This window comes from Saccostrea cucullata, unplaced genomic scaffold (assembly GCF_032062105.1).
Source record: "Saccostrea cucullata isolate Sc308-1 unplaced genomic scaffold, CSIRO_AGI_Scuc_v1 ctg3474, whole genome shotgun sequence".
Lineage (NCBI taxonomy): Eukaryota > Metazoa > Mollusca > Bivalvia > Ostreida > Ostreidae > Saccostrea > Saccostrea cuccullata.
The window spans coordinates 190,564-196,769 of record NW_026924803.1 but is presented as its reverse complement, the minus strand read 5'-3'; the positions used below and the strand labels follow the sequence as shown (position 1 = coordinate 196,769).

General features: G+C 31.2%; 1 long non-coding RNA gene across 1 annotated transcript; it reads right to left on the bottom strand.

Annotated features, from left to right (window-relative positions):
- Window positions 1-287: 287 nt before the first annotated feature.
- LOC134267342 (uncharacterized) lies at window positions 288-5,719 on the bottom strand. The gene is made up of 3 exons (XR_009992135.1): window positions 5,548-5,719; window positions 4,103-4,221; window positions 288-373 (listed from the first exon to the last, which is right to left on the bottom strand). It is a non-coding gene; the product is annotated as an uncharacterized LOC134267342 (long non-coding RNA).
- Between the last annotated feature and the right edge of the window lie 487 nt (window positions 5,720-6,206).

Here is a 6,206-nt window from a genome sequence, read left to right as displayed (position 1 = left end):
ATAAGGTGTGATAGACGGACAGATAGACGGACGTACAGACAGACAGACGCCAGGTAAAGCGATCACGTGGTGCCGCTCTGCTCCGCAGGCGACAAAAAATATAATACCAATAGTCTCCATTGTAGATGAAATGGTAACTTCAAACACTCACCACAATGACCTGAAAAAAAAGAAGATTTTTGTTTATATTATAATTTTTAAAACTTGGTATATTAATGTGTCACTGACAGTGATATTAAATCCTTGACTTACTTTGGAATGAGAGAGTTAATGAAGCCCCGGGGGAGGGAACATCTGTTGCTGTTTGCTGTGGATGACAGTGCTGGGGATACTGCGTTATATGAACCAAGTCTGCAGATACCAATTCTATGTACTAAATTAAACAAAGATAAAAATAGAAATTGAATAATGCTTTCTAACCTGAAAAAAAAACAAAATTAAAATTATTTTGGTCTTTTACATAATTTAGGGGACTGGCGGCTTTCAGATATATCAAGTTATGAAATAGTTTTCCTTCACTCGCGCGAAAATAAATAATGTGATTTTCATTCGTACTTTAATTTAAAAGATGAAGATATCAAATAGCAATTGATCTAAAAAAAATCCATCAACAATACAAATCTGACAAAAACATTTTAAAATGAATTTTTGCTTCCTTTTGTCACGTTTTCCGGTTTGTTTCGTTTGGCGCCTTGTATATAGTATATAAAGATTAACGACATGGAAATCAATCCAGCTATATGGCAGACTTATAATACAATGGTTATCTGTATCTCACTGTCCTAAAAAATGGGTAAACTCTGGTCACAAATAACCAAAGATTCAAAACAGCTGGCTAACATCTAGGATCACTTGAAAGTTGTACGCAAAATAGTACATGTTAAAAATTAATGTAACATTTAATCATTTAAAAAGCAAATGGAATGAATGCAAGAAAACAAATACATGAAGGATATGGAGATTACGAACAGTATTCAATATCAAAGTCCAAAAAAACAATACAAAATAGGAGCATAGCAATCACGGACCTCTGAAACACCAGAGGGGGATCAGGTGCCATGGAGGATTGAACATCCCCTGCTGACCGGTCACACCCGCCGTGTGCTCCTTGTCATGATCGGGAAATAACGGAAAAATCCGTCGTCAATTCAGTGTATGAATAATGGACTAACAATTAGTATCAAAAACGTCAGTCAGCATTTGACTCAATGATAAATTGTATTTGCTGACAAGGTCATTGTTAGTATCGACCATAGAACTTAGGAAATGATGACTTTAAACGAGACTGTTTATATTCTTGTTTCATCAACTTGCTTGTCAATAATTTACCTCGTTTCAGGAATTCTTCATACGTAGAGCATGCTCTTGCGTATCGAATCAACTGAGATATATACACTCCGTATGCAGGTGATGAAGGCATATTGCTGCATAAGTAAGGGAAGTTGACGATAGAAAAGTTAAAGTCATTAAGTTTATCATATAGCTGGGTTGTTAGATTATCATTAACGTCTTTTTCAAGTAAAATATCCAAGTATGAAACAGATGTGTCAAACTTCGTGGTATCTTTTATCTCAAGCTCACCAGGATATACCGTATTGACGTAGGAATTGAAATCACCATTGTTAATTGAAAATACGTCGTCGATATATCTAAATGTCGAGTTGAAGGCCACAGCAAGTGTTTTCTTCTTTTTACGCATAAGAGTTTACAAAATTCTGCTTCATATGAATACAAAAATAGGTCTAATAACGGAGCCCAATTGGTACCCATGGGAATTCCAATAGATTGTTGGAACACCTGGTCTCCAACAAACAAATATATATTGGTAATCAGAAACTCAAGTTTAAGTATCTTTTTGATGTCAACTTCAGAGTACTTGTGTGTGCAATCAGAATGTGTTTTTACAAAATAATTTCGGTAATGACCAATGACAAGGTAAGTAAATTGACGAGTTCCATTTCTATTGTAAAAGCAGCTGTCAATGATACCAAAAAGGCTGGACTTTCATTTATCGTGAGGGAATGATTGCATATAAAGTTGGAAAGTCGTAAATTTTTAAGCTGTTGATTTTGGTAAAATCTTGGGATTTCAAACTGTCCAAAAGTTCTTTGGAATTTTTGAGTACCCACATCTGATTCACACCACTTCTTGAATATATTGTAGCACAATACTCTTGAAGTTTTTCCTTCACTACTGTCAATATCTTAGTGAGGAGTGACGAAAGAGGCTTGGTTGAACATTTACTGGAACCCGCAATGTATCTTTGTTTGTAAGGATTTTTATGAAGTTTCGGAATCTAAATAAATATACATATATACATGGGGTAGTTCAAATTCATTTTGGCTCTGTGGAATATTAAAAATATTTAAAACTTGCATCTGTTGCGACCACTATTGAAATAATTATATCAATAGTGGTTGAGAGTGCATTTCAATAACAAACATAGATAATAACCACTATTGAAATACGACCACTTTTGAAATAATTATTTCAATGGTGGGTGAGGGCGCATTTCAATAACAAACATAAATAGTAACCACTATTGAAATACGACCATTATTGAAATAATTATTTCAATAGTGGGTGAGAGTACATTTGAATATAATAACCATAGGTTTAAACCACTATTGAAATACGACCTCTACTGAAGTGGGTGAGAGTGCATTTCAATATGGTAACCATAGGCTTCAACCACTATTGAAATACTACCAGTATTGAAAGAAAAGTTTCACCGCGTCAGCAACTTTTGAAATAATTATTTCAATATATATTGGATTCATTGTTCAAAGCACTATTGAAATCAATAATTATTTCAATAGTGGTTGCAACATACATCTAATTCGTTTTTGTGACTACATAATTCTTTAAGCATGTTTTTATTCAAATGTATTAAAATCCAAATGAATAAATGCGAAATAAATTATTAAAAACATCGAATTTTTAAAGGTGAAATATCCGTCTGCTCCACATTTCACCATTTTACAAAGTATTTTAAGAATTCCAATCATTGATTTTCATCAACAACAACAGCATTAAATTCAAATGGAAAATAGTTTGAAGTATGAAGTGTTGCTTGCTTTTTGAGAAATGAATAATATGTCAAATTATGATGTAAAGAAAATATGATATAATAAATAGAAAGATAAATTATTTTTTATCTCACAATAAAATTAGAAATATGAGGTGTATATAAAATAATATTTACTCTCATACCTATCTAATTCTCATTAAAAAACATACTGAAGCGTCGCTTTTTAAATCAGAATATTAAATTGTTTTCTGTGCTTGTAAAATAATATGCATCCATCAACATGAGTTATCTTTTCATTTTCGCCCTTGAAAATATTTTTAGTGAAACAAAATATTAATTAAATGTTTATAAACAATCCTGCATCTGAAATTGCTATAACAATTAAATGACATACTTTAAGAGATAGAAATATCTCAATTTACACCGTTTGAAGGAACTGGGTATAAATGTTTTAGGTAAACTATTATAAATAATTAATAAAAATATTGGCAATAGAAACTAGAAATCCACGTCTGAACGATTGAACAAATTTGATTGAGTTGACTATAAGACAGTCTTCACGAATGGAATCTATTAAATCTGATATGACAATCCATTGGCTTTCATAGGAAATTGTCATCAGAAAGTTATCTCTCTATTCAGAGGGATATTACACCTTAAAATTGGTGCCACTATCACATTGATTTATCCAATTTCAATAAGAGCATTTTGCTGAACTGCAAATAATAATTTGCATTGCTTATATCAAACATATACCGATTCGGAATTGCTTTTGTTTTTTTACTACTAGTATTTTCAATGATAATGTCAATAATCTACTAATTTTTTATACAAGTCAATATTAAATGACGGAAAAAATTAATCTTATTTGACAACTAAGAGATATTTGATGTAGTGATTTAGAATAAAGTAGCCACAAAAAGGTTTAAGATTAATAATATAGACAATCCTTATTCGGTAAATTATTATTTTAATGATAAAAGATTAAAAAAAAAAAGAAAAATATGGCAATATGTCTTATTAAAAAAACATATATATAGTGATATTGGGGAAAAAAACTTTAATACTTACAATGCATGAAAATCGAAAAGTGCTATTTTCGTTTGTTGCTGAGTCGGCATTGTATAGCGTTGTGTAATACGAAGATGGCGTAATATTGATAGAAAAAATGCAATGTAAACGTCCTTCAGCTGAAAACAAAATTTAGAATATGAAAGTTCCTCCAAATGGCTGAATACATATTAAAGGTTTTTATTAATCTTAACCCTCTCTACACCAGTGAATTTTTTTTTTTTGGACACTGAGAAAAATATATTGCATAAAGGTGTTAATATTAAGCTTATCTATCTAATATTCGCTTTATGTATGTGGCATTTACCCCCAGGAAAAATAACAAACACGACACAGTATTAGTGAATAGAAACGACTGTTGTGTACTTCCAAGGGGCGAGTACATGTAAATAACATGATCAAATAATTTATCTTGGCCTTTTGAATTGTAAAGAATACTTGAATTTATTACAAATTGTGTAATATACTGTGAATTTCTATTTTTTAGAATTCAAATCTGAGGGCAGATCACTCTAACAGCAAAAAATGCCAGAGAATCTGAACTCTTTAGTGTGCAGTGTAGAGAGGGTTCCTTACTACATTTGCTGATCGATTTCAATTAGATTCAGAAAATATATAGCTTGCGTTTGTTTGATAATTTTAAAATTTTAAAATCAAAACCACACTGCATTTCATCGTAAATGGCTTTCACAGTATATGTTTAATATGTTATATTGTTTTGTATTTTTGATATCACTTAAGGTAGTCCGATCCTCAGGTTTATAAAATTAGCAGTTAAGTAATCAAATATCTCTGAATCCACAAAGTTATGTAAATTTATCCACAGTATTTCGTTAAAGTTAGATTAAAGATAATCATACTATATAGGGAAAATTGTCAAATCTCCAAATTTGTTTGCATAAAAAGCGAATTGTAATATCAGCAATGCATTTTCTAAACGCAAATTGATGAACAAATATATTTTAGGTTAAAGAAAGATAGGTATCCAGGCATTCAGAGAAATTGTCATGATTTTATACATATTTGGTATTTTTTGTCTTCTATTTCCGTCATGTATTCTATCATACATAGTGTAAAAGGCTTTTGACACCACAAATCACGTCTAACATGTATTTCATATCATGCTAATAAGCATTGGTATCTAAGGCTGAATTCAAGAAAATCTTATTTCTCTAAAACTGTACTATTTTTTTTCCTTTTATAGGGTACACATGTAAATTTTTATAAGACCTTTCTTAAGACTTCCAAAAACCTTGAATCTTATAAAGATGAAAAAAAAATGAAAATTAAGCTTCATTTTGATGCATTTCAAATCAAATATTAATGTTTTGAGTTGTCCTTTCTGGCTGAGGATCGGATATCCTTAAATGAATATGGCGTGTCCCTGGAAATGTTTGGGCAGTTGTGTATATCAATCACAGCTTGTTATTATATACAATGCTTACTTGAAAACATAATATCATTGGCACATTTGGTGTAATCAAAGGTAAAAGTAGTGTTTTGACTACAGGCATCAAGGGAGGAATTCGACTGGCAAATGCTAGTCCCTTGTGTATCTTTGTAGGTGTAGCTCCAGTTACCCCTGGTTTCTGTGGGACATTCTTCTAATTCAGAAAGGATACTTCCTATATATAATGAAAAGACTCAATTTACTGCTGTGCAAGATAATCATCTTTGCTAGACAGGGGTGTCTGATACGCTAGCCTACTCTCCTAATAATTGGTGCTGTGAAAAGACGAGATTGTTTTCGTCACGTAATCTCGAAAGAACAAAGTACGGTATTAGCAGTAATTTGTATGGAACGCCATCACTGCTTCATAGCATACAACTATGCATTCATTATGTCAATTTATCATGTGTGAACTTATCTTTATGTTATGTCAACTTTTTATGAGATGATGTAAAAATATCTTTACATCATGTTAATACTGCATAACAAGAAGTAAATACATCCTTTCATTCTGTCAGCTCTTTATATATAACTTGAAGTAAAAAGTTCATTATGTGCAGTAAAAATATCGTATTTGTGTCGAAACTTTATTATATACGTGAAATGAATGCTTCTTCACATTATTTCATTTTTTTTATATGTGGGGTCAAAATT